Source organism: Cherax quadricarinatus, unplaced genomic scaffold, assembly GCF_038502225.1.
Source record: "Cherax quadricarinatus isolate ZL_2023a unplaced genomic scaffold, ASM3850222v1 Contig402, whole genome shotgun sequence".
NCBI lineage: Eukaryota > Metazoa > Arthropoda > Malacostraca > Decapoda > Parastacidae > Cherax > Cherax quadricarinatus.
This window is the reverse complement of record NW_027195428.1, coordinates 82,970-97,607: the sequence shown is the minus strand read 5'-3', so window position 1 is coordinate 97,607 and position 14,638 is coordinate 82,970. Positions and strand designations below refer to the sequence as shown.

Here is a 14,638-nt window from a genome sequence, read left to right as displayed (position 1 = left end):
TTAGAGGAATAAGCCTTGTGCATACATCGAGTGCCACCAAGTTAATCTGTTCTAGGCATAAGTTGGGGTCTTTGTTTCTTAGTATATATTCCCAGCTTATATCGGTTAGGACTTGGTTTACTTGGTCCCACTTTATGTTTTTGTTATTGAAGTTGAATTTGGTGAATGCTCCCTCGTGACTAGTCTCATTATGTCGGACTGGGGCTCCACGCATACATGTCTGAACCTCAATTATGTTGTGATCTGAGTATATTGTTTTTGATATGGTGACATTTCTTATCAGATCATCATTGTTAGTGAAGATGAGGCCTAGTGTATTCTCCAGTCTAGTAGGCTCTATTATTTGCTGGTTTAAATTGAATTTTGTGCAGAGATTTAAAAGCTCGTGTGAGGTGAGTTTTCATCAGAGCTGCCTCCTGGTGTTATTACTGCAACAATATTATTTGTTATATTCCTCCATTTGAGGTGCCTTAAGTTGAAATCCCCCAGGAGCAAGATGTTGGGTGCAGTAGCTGGAAGATTTTCCAGACAGGGGTCAATTTTTAACAGCTGTTCCTGGAATTGCTGGGATGTTGCATCCGGAGGCTTGTAGACTACCACAATGACTAGGTTCTGGTTCTCGACCTTTACTGCTAAAACTTCCACTACATCATTTGAGGCAGTTCTGTGCAAACAACTGACTCTGCAATGTACAGGCCAACCCATCCCCCCCCTTTTGCCTCTTCACTCTGTCACATCTGTATAGGTTGTAACCTGGGATCCATATTTCGTTGTCCAAGGGATCCTTTATGTGGGTCTCAGTGAAAGCCGCGAACATTGCCTTTGCCTCTGCAAGCAGTCCACGGATGAAAGGTATTTTGTTGTTTGTTGCTGGCTTTAAACCCTGTATATTTGCAAAGAAGAATATCATCGGACTGGTGGTATAGTTGGTACTGGGGGGGGGGGATTTTTTTTTCCGGCATTAGTATCTGTATCTGTTGGTTTAGAGTGGAGGCCATCGACTGTGGTTCCACTCCACGAATGACTGGATTTGGTGTACGATTTCTGCCATTTCCTGCCAGTTTTTTTTCCTTCCTGGCACTAAAAAACCTCTCCCTCTTGAGTGGCTGTGGCTACCCAGGTTTTCCCTTGGCCTGGATGTTTTGTATCTTTTTGTCCCCTTTAGATGGTGTGCCTGGCAATTTAAGTTATAGCACAGTCTTTCCTGTACTGAAGAGTTTCCGTTTGCCTTGGGTTTCTGTGACTGTATTCCCTGTTGGTGCATGTTTCCCTGTCTTATTCCTATCCTCCCTAGCACCAACAATGGAGCTCCCACCAGTTATTTTTGGTAATACATCCTCACTATTGCTAGTGGAGTCCTCTTGTTTGCTATTTCCTGTGGTATTTCTAGTTTGCAATATTGGTTTTATCTTATCTTTGACTACACTTGTTTCCCCACTACGGCTCCTGTCCCCTATGAGGTCATTTATATGTATTCCTTCCTGCGTATTATTCCCGACTACCTGGACAAAATCTCCAGCTTCACCATTACTGTCTCCCAGGACAGCACCTCCAGCTTCACCATTACTGTCTCCCAGGACAGCACCTCCAGCTTCACCATTACTGTCTCCCAGGACAGCACTATCAGCCCCACATTTACTGACTACCAGGACATCACCTCCTGCCTTACAGTTTCTGACTACATGGCCAGTATCAAGGGCAGTACCATTCAGCCCAGACTTTTTACGTTCCCATCTGTTGTAGAATGCTTCCAGGTTGTCTATGAAAGCAGCTTTGATGTTATCCTCTTTTAATACCCTTGTGATTTTAGTCCACAGATTTATCTCATTTGGGCATACCCAAAAAGACTTCCCTGTTTTAATACTGCTTCTAGCTAGTTCTTGGATATCTGCACAAGGGGCGTGACACCAATTTCCACAAAAATGACAATTTATCCATGTGGAAACCCGTTTGTTTGATTAACTGTAGACTATACAGGGCTTCATAATGATTTGAATGGTTGATTTACTGTAATTCTACTAGCAACCTCTTGAATATTCTATTAATAACCTCCATAAATGAAGCTCTAGCTATTTGTATTTCTATTTCTAACTTTACTTGTATATTGGACAGCTTACCGTGTACGTTCCTGATTTATATTTATTGTTTGTGTTTGATAAGGGCGCCTACAACCCCATGTGTTTACAATCTGCTTTATTGTCCAACGAATCCGTTTGAAACCAGTCAAGGGTTCGGACCAGTCATTGGTTGTGCCACAGTAATCATTGTTTGTACTATAGTTATAATTTGTTGTGCATTAGTTATCATTGGTTTTGTCATAGTTACCATTCGTTGTGTCATAATTTTCATTTGTTGTGTCATAGTTATTATTGGTTATGCCATAGTTATCATTGGTTGTGCCATAGTTATCGTTGGTTGCGCCCTAGTTATCATTGGTTGTGCCTTAGGTACCATTGGTTGTGTTATAGTTATCATTGGTTGTGCCTTAGGTACCATTGGTTGTGTTATAGTTATCATTGGTTGTGTCATAGTTATTTTTGGTTGTGTCATAGTTTTCATTGGTTGTGCCTTAGTTATCAATGGTTGTGCCAGAGTTATCATTGGTTGTGCCTTAATTATCATTTGTTGTTTCGTAGTTATCATTGATTGTGCCATAGTTATCATTGATTGTGCCTTAGTTATCATTGGCTGTGTCATAATTATCATTGGTTGTGTCATACTTATCTATGATTGTGCCATAGTTATCATTGGTTGTGCCTTAGTTATCGTTGGTTGTGTCATAGTCAGCATTGGTTGTGCCTTAATTATCATTGGTTGTGCCTTAGTTATCATTGATTGTGTCATAGTTATCATTAGTTGTGCCTTAGTTACCATTGGTTGTGTCATAGTTATCATTGGTTGTGTCATAGTCAGCATTGGTTGTCCCTGAGTTATCATTATTAGTGCCGTAGTTATCATTGTTTGTGCCCTATTTATCATTGTCACTTCAGAGACAGATATGATTGCCAGACATAGATAAGATGAGCAGTTGGAAGAGCACCACCACTAGTAGCAACCAGTCTACCACAAATAAGAGTATCAGCAACTACACCATGTTGTGTTGGTCAGTGAGAGTACTACTGCTGGGTCTACTGTTACTGACTGTTACCGCCCTCAACACTGAACAACATGACGTAGGTCCTACTGATGATCTCTGTTTTAAAGTTCAACGTTATCTGTATAGGATATTGTTGTACTGTAGTGATGTTCTTTATTGTAGAGGTTAATAATACATTTATAGGGCGCTGTTGTACTGTAAGAGAGGTACTGAAAAGTAAAAATCTAGAAAGCGTAAGACAGTTCCTAATGTGCTTGCCAGATATATACAACTAGTGGAAAACAAGGGGTAAGGAACAAGAAAAGGGAGAAAGTGCAAATAAAGGTAACAACGAAGGAAAAGAACAAAACATGGGTACAAAACATAGAGGAAAAGGAAAGGGAGGAAGAGAAAGCAAAAGCAGGAACAAACCGAAATGAAATAAGGGAAGAAAAACACAAAGATGAAAGAGAACAAGATAACTCAGATCAGGTGGCATAACTTGGGAACGACACAAAATCAGTAAATATAGATAGTCAGTACATTTGCAGATACTAAGCACAAGGTATGTGGTTATATGGCAGAACTTGCTGGAATAAACACACCAGAAAATGTGCCGACATGTTGAGGAAGGGAAAGTGTCGTTCTGACAAAGAGTGCAGCAGCAGGTACTTCCATCCAGTGATGTGTAAAGCTTCAACACAGTCCAGAGAATGTTATAACCTGAGCTGCTCAGACCTTCATGTAAAAGGAACGTGACGATAAAAGAGAAACCAGAGATAAGGAAAATGAACAGCAATATTTTTTATATACATAAAGAGAAACGATCCGACCAAAGAAAGAGACAAAAAGAGAGAAAAGTACAGAGGGGAGGGCGCAGATGGGCAGCAAAATGGGACATACCAAACCAATCATCAGCCCATCAGGGCAGAATAAACAACCAAATGCAAAGTTAGTACTGGAGAAACCAGGAGTATGTACACCAGGGGTCATACCAGGTAGTACATCACCAGTGGTATGTACACAAGGGGTCATATCAGGTAGTACATCACCAGTGGTATGTACACCAGGGGTCATATCAGGCAGTACATAACCAGTGGTATGCACACCAGAGGTCATACCAGGTAGTACATCACCAGTGGTATGTACACCAGGGGTCATATCAGGCAGTACATAACCAGTGGTATGCACACCAGAGGTCATACCAGGTAGTACATCACCAATGGTATGTACACAAGGGGTCATATCAGGTAGTACATCACCAGTGGTATGTACACCAGGGGTCATATCAGGCAGTACATAACCAGTGGTATGCACACCAGAGGTCATACCAGGTAGTACATCACCAGTGGTATGTACACAAAAGATCATACCAGGTAGTACATCACCAGTGGTAAGTACACCAGGGGTCATACAAGGCAGTACATCACCAGTGGTATGTACACCAGGGTTCATACCAGGCAGTACATCATCAGTGGTATCTACACAAGGGGTCATACCAGGCAGTACATCACAAGTGGTATGTACACCAGGGGTCATGCCAGGAAGTACATCACCAGTGGTATGTACACCAGGGGTCATACCAGGTAGTACATCACCAGTGGTATGTACACCAGGGGTCATACAAGGCAGTACATCACCAGTAGTATGTACACCATGATTCATACCAGGCAGTACATCACCAGTGGTATGTACACCAGTGCTCGTACCAGGTACTACATCACCAGTGGTATGTACACCAGGGGTCATACCAGACAGTACATCACAAGTGGTATGTACACCAGGGGTCATACCAGGTAGTACATTTCCAGTGGTATGTACACTAGGGGTCATACAAGGTAGTACATCACCAGTGGTATGTACACCAGGGGTCATACCAGGCAGTACATCACCAGTGGTATGTACACCATGGGTCATACTCTCAGTAGTAGTAACCAGTTACCAGTAACCAGTGTACCAGTAGATGACTCACTACCAACCGTCTCTGCCTGAATCACTGACTGTATTCATATTGTTGCTGACCACAGCAGTATTTCAAAGACCCCCTCACATATGGGTACTGTCAGTCAGTCTAGCCAAGAGAGAGCAAGGAGGCAGGTTCGGCTGTTTGGCCCTTCCACATACTTATCCGTTAAATATACGTACTTCCAGCCTACGTGAGTATTACTTTACCCTATCCACGTGTTCGAACCCCACATGATAAATGGTGGCAACGGTGTGGAGCGTGGATTTAAGCTTTTTAAGGGTATTTCAAGACGTTAGAAGACTGTTTGTGAGTAGCCGGCAGGTCAAAGGTGAACCGTCTCAGCTAGCCGCTACTCGCTCCCCTCACAACCTCCACCCTCCAGCCTGCAAGCCTGTTGCAGCCGTTTTTTCAAGCTTCCTGGCTTAGTTCGTGTGCTAATTGCTTCAATCTCCGAGGGGTTGACCCGGATTTTGCAATTAAGCCAGTCAGTAAGCCAGACTGTGGAAGTGAACGCCAGTCAGCCTATCATCCAGCCTGTCTCCTGTCATCCACCTGCTCCTCCGTGCTGTGTGCATCGTTACACGTCTTCCAGTCAGCCATTCTCGTGGGTTAAGCCAGTCAGCCAACCCAGCTTCTAACCCAGCTGAGAGAGAGAAGTAAGCCACGCAAGTTCCTCTGAAGTTCCTCTGAAGTATTGTTTCATATATCGCTTTGTGCTCCCAGTTGGATGCTTGGATGCTAAGAGTGGTCTTCACCATCCCTGTGGCATAGTGGCTTATCAAGCCACCTTCGTGGGTAGTGAGTGGAGTGCGCGCCAGTGAGCGCCAGCGAGCGTCACACCCACCACCACCCATCCACTCTACTCACACCACCACCACCACCACCCACCTCATCTACCTGTGGTTGTTTGCACCCTTGTACCGGGTCCTAATACTGTTTTGGCTCACATAATTGGTCAAGAGATTGTAGCTGAGCGCCACCGATAAAGCCAGTTATGTGAGTTCACCGAGAAAGCGCATTTCTTCACGACGACAGTGTGAGTGTCGGCGTCATCACCGCGCAGGACAACCTTCCTCATCACCAGTCATCCCGTCGACTCCTCCAGACTTCAGTGATAATTTTCTGTTTAGAGACATTTTTCTTGCATTTAAAGACATTTGCGTGTGTGAGACATTTATAGTGAATTTCTTGTGTACTCTAAACCTTGTGTTTTCAGTGTAGACTCAGTGTTTCTTTGACTCGTTATTTTTGCAATATTTTTCAGTGTTATTCGCTCATCTCATATTTTTTTATCTGTGTTTTTTTTTTGGCTACTCTCTGTCTGTAGTAAGTATTATTGTGTAGTGTACCAGTCAGTCACTCTGTGTGAAGTGATTCATTCATTTTTTTTGTATTCTTTCAGCATTGTATTCTCCAGTAATTGTCATTGTAGTTCATGCAGTGATATTCACCCCAGTATACCAAATTATACATTTATTTCTATGTGTGTACTTTTTTTTCGTATGCCAGCAGTGTCTCATTCCTCTAATTTTTTCGCAGACTTGTGTACCATTATTTTTGCTAGCAAATTTTTGTCGTATCAGTCACAGCAAGATTTTGTTGTAAGAATATACTAAAATAATGAATACGTGATTAAGTGTTGTGTGCCCCGCCACTTGTAAGTGTTACACTTGCCTCACCACTTGTATGTGTTACACTTCCCGTTTTATTCCTTTGTTTTATTTTTATTCCTATTTTTTATATTTCTTTGAACAAATTCATTCTTAATGTAATTTCAATTACTTTTAACGTAAAGTGTTTTCTTTACTCTGTTTGAGTAAATTGTTTTGTCTAATTTACAATTAAGAGTTAAAGTGTTCAATCAGTTTTTCTTCATATTTTTATTTTATTATTTAACCTGAGTTTTCCCAGTGAGACTTTATTATTGCAGTGATTATTTCTACACCTTATTTTGTTGCACTTGTTCTGCAGTGAATTATTTTGTTGCACTTGTTCTGCAGTGAATTATTTTGTTGCACTTGTTCTGCAGTGAATTATTTTCTTTTATTGATATTTTTATGCATTATTATTCTCAGTTCATTATTGCATCTTGTTTTTCATTTTATTAATTTTCCTGATGTTGTCTTTGCATTATATTTTAATTTTGTTTATGCATTCTTAGAAAATATTTAAATTTCCCAGTTATCTCTCGTTGCATACAATTTAGTGATTTTATTTTATACTTTTTACATTGATTTAAAATTTTATTAGTTAATTCCTTTATTAGCAAGAGTAAAGACAGCTCATTTTGCATTTAATTCAGTCTCCAGTAATATTTTTACTTGTATATTTCAATGTAATTTTTTTTTCTTGGCCAATAGTCCTTTACATTGAGTTGTCCTTCCTCTTGCAGTGTATCTTAGACATTTTTTTATTACTTATGCAGAATTGTTAAGCATTTTCTTCCACTTAAGCTTACTGTGTCATTTCTCTATTTTTTTTTTTTTTTTGCCTTATGTCCTTGAGTAAGTTCCCTGAGATCATGTCCCAGTCACTTTTGAATGTTCACTTAGTGTATCATGCCAGTCAAAGTCAATATGAATCAGTCCACAGTACCAACATTCCCTTACTGACTGAAAGACAATACCTAGCCCTTGAGCAATGTGTTTGTTCTCACAGCTTGTATCTGAGATTTGTTAAAGTGCTGCGAAATGTGAAGTTCAGATTAAGTTCCTATAGATCCGTGAATTACTTATTAACGTAGCCGAGCGGTCAGGCACTAGTAATACTGTCACTCCTGTCTGGACTCCAGCCACAATATCACGCACGCAGGATAGTGCCTTGAGTGCACTACTATCCTTGCAATGGCGACTTGTTCAAGTATTCGTTCCTTCCCAGGGGACGCTTTGAGAAGAACTTTACTTGCAACGAGTTATGCCATCTCTTGCTGATGCCACAAGCCGTTGCAGAAAGACGTTTCTGTGGCTAGTGTGCTCACTTGAGTGTTGTTGTTGTCCCTTGTGTTTCAGATTGTGATCCCATCCTAGTTGACAGTAATCAGTGCATTGTAAGAAGTTATTTCTCGAGTAACTTCCACGTTGTTAACGTTTGTAAGTGAAGTTTATAGCTGATACCTCGTGTCACTGTGTGCGACTCAGATTGAATATCAGCATTGTTCACCGTGTTCATTTCTTTTCTCCTGTGCTTGCAGTTTGAGATAGTAGATTCGTTCTCCCTTGCTCATATTGCGTGTTATAGCGTTAATTTTTTTCAACCGGGGGGAGTCATCCACTCCACCGAGTTTGTTCATTCCTCCAGTAAGAAAGAACCGATCCCTTGTGTTCTGGTGATTCGATTCCTGCTCCAGGAAGATCTTATTCTGACTGTGAAGCCACCAGCACCCATCAGTGACTTTGTCATGAACCAAGAATTACTGTATCGAACAGCCGAGTTGGGTACTCCTAGCAGAAGAGTATACCAGTTAGTAATTCCACAGTCACTAGTGAATGTAGCCTTACAGCTAGTTCACGATGTACCAGGTGTTGCACACCCTGGTATGGATCGTTCAGTAAAACAAGCCAGATTGAAATACTTTTGGCCTCGTATGGCAACTGATATTTCTGAGTATGTTAAGAAATGTAGTGTCTGCATGCAACATAAAGGTAATGCTAATGGCCCTAATCCAATCCAAGTGTATCCAACTACTAGCGAACCGTGGGAAAGAGTTGCGCTAGATTTGTTAACTAATTTCCAATGTTCCCTCCAAGGCAACAAACATCTGTGTGTTATGGTAGACCATTTCACCAGATATTGTGAGTTAGTTCCTATTGCAGATAAGACTGCCGAGACAGTAGCTAAAGCGTTTAAAGAACGCATTATCTGCAGGCATACCACCCCTAAGTCCCTAGTAACAGATAATGGAGGTGAATTCTGTAATGAGATTCTTGAAAATTTGTGTACCTTGTACAAGATCTCTAAATCCACCATTGTTCCTCATCATCCTGCCAGCAATGGGTTAGCGGAACGAACCAATAAGAAAGTACTTGATGTCTTGAGAGCCACTATCAATCCCAACAGTGAAACTTGGGATGAAGTTATACCTGATGTGCAGTGTGCTATAAATTCTGCTTACAATGTTTCTATAGGTGACACTCCACATTATGCATTGTACGGTGTAGATAAACGTTTGCCTTATGAGTTGTTATATTCTAATCCGAAACCAAATTACAACCCTGATGATTTCATAGCAACTCGTACCAGCTTAGCTCAAAGTGTTTTTAGAAGAATCCGTGAAACACTTCATAAATCAACAGCAGAATTTACAAGAGTCGCAAACACTCGAGCAAAGCCATCCAAAATCAAAGTAGGTTCGAGAGTTATGCTGACTAACTTTAACAAAACGTCTGCAATGCCAAAGCTTGATCAAAAGTTTGTTGGTCCTTATCGAGTAGTTGAACATATCACTGGTAATAAGTATAAGGTTAGAGAGATTAGTACTGGTCAGTATAAAGAATCGCATTTAGATCATATGAAGTTAGTATGTGATGATAATGATGTTCCAACCCAGACTAATGTGACAGACTCTGACAATCCTCCTGATCCTGTACTCTCTTCCTCTGATACTCAGTCAGACGATCAACCTGAATGTCGTTATTCCCTACGTACACGACAGGTATTGAGAAATCCTCAAGTATCATTTGTAACTTCCAATTCAGATTTGCCTCAAATACAGCATGAGTTAGCCAATGCAACAGAGTTTGATCCTCCCAGAGATGACACCCATTCTGCATATGTCAATCTTACCCTAGCAGAGTTGGGGTTAAATGTAAATAACCTGTATAGATGAATAATTACAGTATCAACTTATCAGTATTCAAGAATTTTTTTTTTTTGTGTTCACGTTCTCTCCGAATTCTGAGAGTTAACAGTCTAGATTTGAGTGCACCGAATCTGCCTTTCTGTTAAACACTTCTTTCTTTGTATATATTCCTTCCTCAGAATCCGTAGATCACATGAATACAGATCGATCGATCAAATTTTTTTTTATCACTTCTCTATTGTGTAATCTCATCGTTGAGTTTCTTCGATGAGTTGTGCTATATTATACCTTGTATTGCATTACAGTTTCAGTTACGTAAGCTTCCATTCCAATGTTCTACTTATGTATGTTATAATGTTCAATTGTTGTGTACTTTGACATTGTATAGAATCAGCCCAAGCCGTATACCTGCCATCTCTAGTTTGTATTAGTTGTATGTCGGGACGACATACGTTAGCGTCGCCGAGCTCTCAGTAGTAGTAACCAGTTACCAGTAACCAGTGTACCAGTAGATGATTCACTACCAACCGTCTCTGCCTGAATCACTGGCTGTATTCATATTGTTGCTGACCACAGCAGTATTTCAAGCACCCCCTCGCCCATGGGCACTCCTCAGTCAGTCTAGCCAAGGGGCAGAGAGAGGCAGGTTCAGCTGTGGCGCCTTTCCACATACTTCAGTAACAATATACGTACTTCCAGCCTACGTGAGTATTTTTACCCAATCCACGTGTTCGAACCCCACATGATATCACCAGTGGTATGTACACCAGGGGACATACCAGGGAGTACACCACCAGTGGCATGTACACAAGGGGTCATAACTGGCAGTACATCACCAGTGGTATGTACACCAGGGGTCATACCAGGTAGTACATCACCAGTGGTATGTACACCAGGGGTCATACCAGGTAGTACATCACCAGTGGTATGTACACCAGGGGTCATACCAGGTAGTACATCACCAGTGGTATGTACACCAGGGGTCATACCAGGTAGTACATAACCAGTAGAATGTATACAAGGGCCATACTAGGTAGTACTTCTCCAGTGGTATGTATACCAGGGGTCATACCAGGTAGTACATCACCAGTGGTATGTACACCAGGGGTCATACCAGGTAGTACATCACCAGTGGTATGTACACCAGGGGTCATACCAGGTAGTACATCACCAGTGGTATGTACACCATGGGTCATACCAGGTAGTACATCACCAGTGGTATGTACACCAGGGGTCATACCAGGTAGTACATCACCAGTGGTATGTACACAAGGGGTCATACCAGGTAGTACATCACCAGTGGTATGTACACCAGGGGTCATACCAGGCAGTACATCACCAGTGGTATGTACACCAGGGGTCATACCAGGTAGTACATCACCAGTGGTATGTACACCAGGGGTCATACCAGGCAGTACATCACCAGTGGTATGTACACCAGGGGTCATACCAGGTAGTACATCACCAGTGGTACTAACGAAACACAAAGCAAAACAAAGCATCCCTAATGGTAATTCCTGCTTCATATTTGCAAATATTCAGGGTCTGAATCAAATAAAAACGACAAAGTTAGTTACGTCAGTTGGTTCCTGCCAGAAGTGAATGCCATGTTTGGAGCATTTATAGAAACACATACAAGGGATGTTTTGTACTGAGAAATAAAGACAGAAAACTGTAATATGTACAGATGTGATTGAATTAATAGATCACAGGAAGGAGTAGGAATCTATGTATTGGATACTTTCTGTTGTACAGAAGTACTGAACTTTTCAAATGATATAGTAGAAATTCTAGGCATTAAAGTTGAAAATAGAAATTTGGTAATTATCCTAGTATACAAACCACCATCAGCAACTGCTGAGGAATTCACAGATCAGTTAAGTAAGATAGCTATCTGGATAGGCTAGAAAATCCTACACCAAATATTTTACTCCATGAAGATTTTAATTTCCCTCATGTAAAATGGAAGATGACGCAACATAACGTTATACCAGAAATATTCTCCAGGAAGCACCCTGGCTCAACAGGCACATACCAGGGAACTATTGAGGATTTGTGAAAAATACTTATTAAACCAACAAGTAACTGATTGCGCTGGAAATGAAAATACACTGGATCTGATATTCACAAACAACGAGGAACTGATCAGAGACATAACAGTTACAATATATTCTGACCACTACATCATAGAAGTTCACACGAGTATTAACTCTGGGTTAGGAAACTCCATCACTAATGTTTAATTTTAACAACCATAGAACTGACTTGGTAAAAATAAACCAAGAGCTATCAGACAACTCTGGGAACCAGACATGAGCGCCCTAAATCCACACCAGTGCCTAGAGAAGCTGAATACAGAAGCATACAAGGCATGCTTCTGTGTTCTGTATGCATAGGAGATGGTACAGAAGAAGAAAACGGGTTATGAAATGCTTTAAAACACAAATATGTTTCAACAGAGGAAAGATTGTCTTAACAGATAGATCACTGAATTAGAGCAAAAACTGAGGATGTCATACCTGACAGAAGTACAAAGGGAACAATGGGCCATACAAGATATTGCAAGAAACCCAAAATATTTCTATTCCTATGCAAAATTCAAGCATTGGACCATTATTGAGAGGAGACTCGTATACTGACGATAAACAGGAAATGAGTGAAATCCTAAAAGAACAGTATGAGTCGGTGTTCAGCAACCCACTAAATGACAGTAAGGTAGAAAATGCAGAAATATTTTCACTCCAGCAGAAGGCCGCACAGACCAACTAAATGACGTTAGTACAAATCCCATAGATTTCGAAGAAGAAATGGAAAACATACACACTCAGCACCTGGACCAGATTCACGGAATGTTCTATTTATAAAAAAGTGCAAAGTACCACTAGCACGAGCCCTCGGTATTCTTTGGAGAAAGAGCTTAGATCTAGGTGAAATACCGGAGGCCTTAAAGAGTGCAGACATAGCTCTTTTGCATAAGGGAGGTAGAAGAGTACTAGCTAAAAGTTACAGACCAGTAGCACTAACTTCTCACATAAAATCATTCGAAAGAGTGATGAGAAGGCAGATTACAAATTTCATGTAGCAACACAACATAATATAACCCGAACCAGCATGGTTTTAGAGCAGGACGATTATGCCTATCACAGCTGCTGAACCATTATGACAGAATATTGGAGGCGTTGGAAAACGATCAAAACACAAACATGATTTACGCAGAATTTGCAAAGGTGTTTGACGAATGCGATCATGGAGTGATAGCTCACAAAATGAGGGCCATGGGCATTACGGGGAAGGTAGGCAGATGGATTTTCGGGTTCCTAGCACACAGAACACAAGAAATAGTAGTGAACAGCATCAGCGAAGTCAAAAGCTCAGTGCCCCAAGGCACTGTCCTGGCACCTCTATTGTTTCTTATCCTCATAGCAGACAGATAAAATCACCCGTCACACTTTTGTATCATCATTTGCAGATGGCACTAAACTAAGAATGAAAGTCAATACGGTAGAGGACACTAACAAAGTACAGGAAGACATAAACAGGGTTTTCCAGTGGGCAGTGAAGAACAACATGACGTTCAATGGTGATAAGTTCCAACTGCTTAGGTATGAAAAGAATGAAGAACTTAAATGGAACACTATATACAAAACTCAAGAAGGTCACCAAATAGAACGAAAGGAACACGTAAAATACCTGGGAATAATTATGTCAGCTGACCTTTCTTTTAAAGACCATAACAAGACAAAGATCACGACAGCCAGGAAGATGACGGGGTGGGTATTGAGAACTTTCAAAACAAGGGAAATAATGCCGATGGTGACACTCTTCAAATCTCTTGTGCTCCCTCATTTAGAACATTGCTCAGTCCTGGCGGCCCCGTTCAAAGCAGGAGAAATATCAGAGTTGGAACAAATACGGCTCACATTGAGCCAGTAAAGCACCTAAATTACTGGGAACGCCTTCAAGTCTTGAACATGTACTCATTGAGTGGAGGAGAGAGAGATATATACATGATAATGTATACATGGAAAGTACTCGAGGACCTGGTCCCAAGTCTGCACACTGCCATAACAACGTACTGGAGTGAGAGATATGGGAGGAAGTGTAAAATAAACCCAATGAGGGGCAGGGGTGCAGTGGGGACAATAAGGGAACACTGTATCAACATCCGGGGTCCCAGATTATTCAGCATGTTACCAGAAGATATCAGAATCACGGCTGAAACAAGTGTAGAAGCCTTCAAGAGGAAACTGGACAAGTGTCATCAACAGGTGCTAGATCAACTATGCTGTGACGCATATGTGGGGCAGCAGGCCTGCAGTAGCAACAGCCTCGTTGACGAGGCAAGGACCAGACGAGCCTGGCCCATGACCGGGCGCCTAGAGTAGAGAAACTCTCGAAAGTTTTCAAAGGTATTCAAAGGTAAGGAAAGGATGCTCTATAATCCAGTTGTTGTTGCACTGTGCACACTGACTGTGTGGTCTGTTGTTGTACTGTGCACACTGACTGTGTGCACACTGACTGTGTGGTCTGTTGTTGTACTGTGCACACTGACTGTGTGGTCTGTTGTTGTACTGTGCACACTGACTGTGTGGTCTGTTGTTGTACTGTGCACACTGACTGTGTGGTCTGTTGTTGTACTGTGCACACTGACTGTGTGGTCTGTTGTTGTACTGTGCACACTGACTGTGTGGTCTATTGTTGTACTGTGCACACTGACTGTGTGGTCTGTTGTTGTACTGTGCACACTGACTGTGTGGTCTGTTGTTGTACTGTGCACACTGACTGTGTGGTCTGTTGT

The 14,638-nt window shown here is 41.4% G+C and overlaps 1 long non-coding RNA gene across 1 annotated transcript in view; it reads left to right on the top strand.

Annotated features, from left to right (window-relative positions):
- Nucleotides 1-3,030: 3,030 nt before the first annotated feature.
- Nucleotides 3,031-14,638, top strand: part of LOC138851355 (uncharacterized) — a 62,497-nt gene continuing 50,889 nt past the window's right edge. Inside the window, exon 1 of the long non-coding RNA XR_011391172.1 lies at nt 3,031-3,173. This is a non-coding gene — a long non-coding RNA (uncharacterized lncRNA). The remainder of the gene's footprint in view (nt 3,174-14,638) is intronic.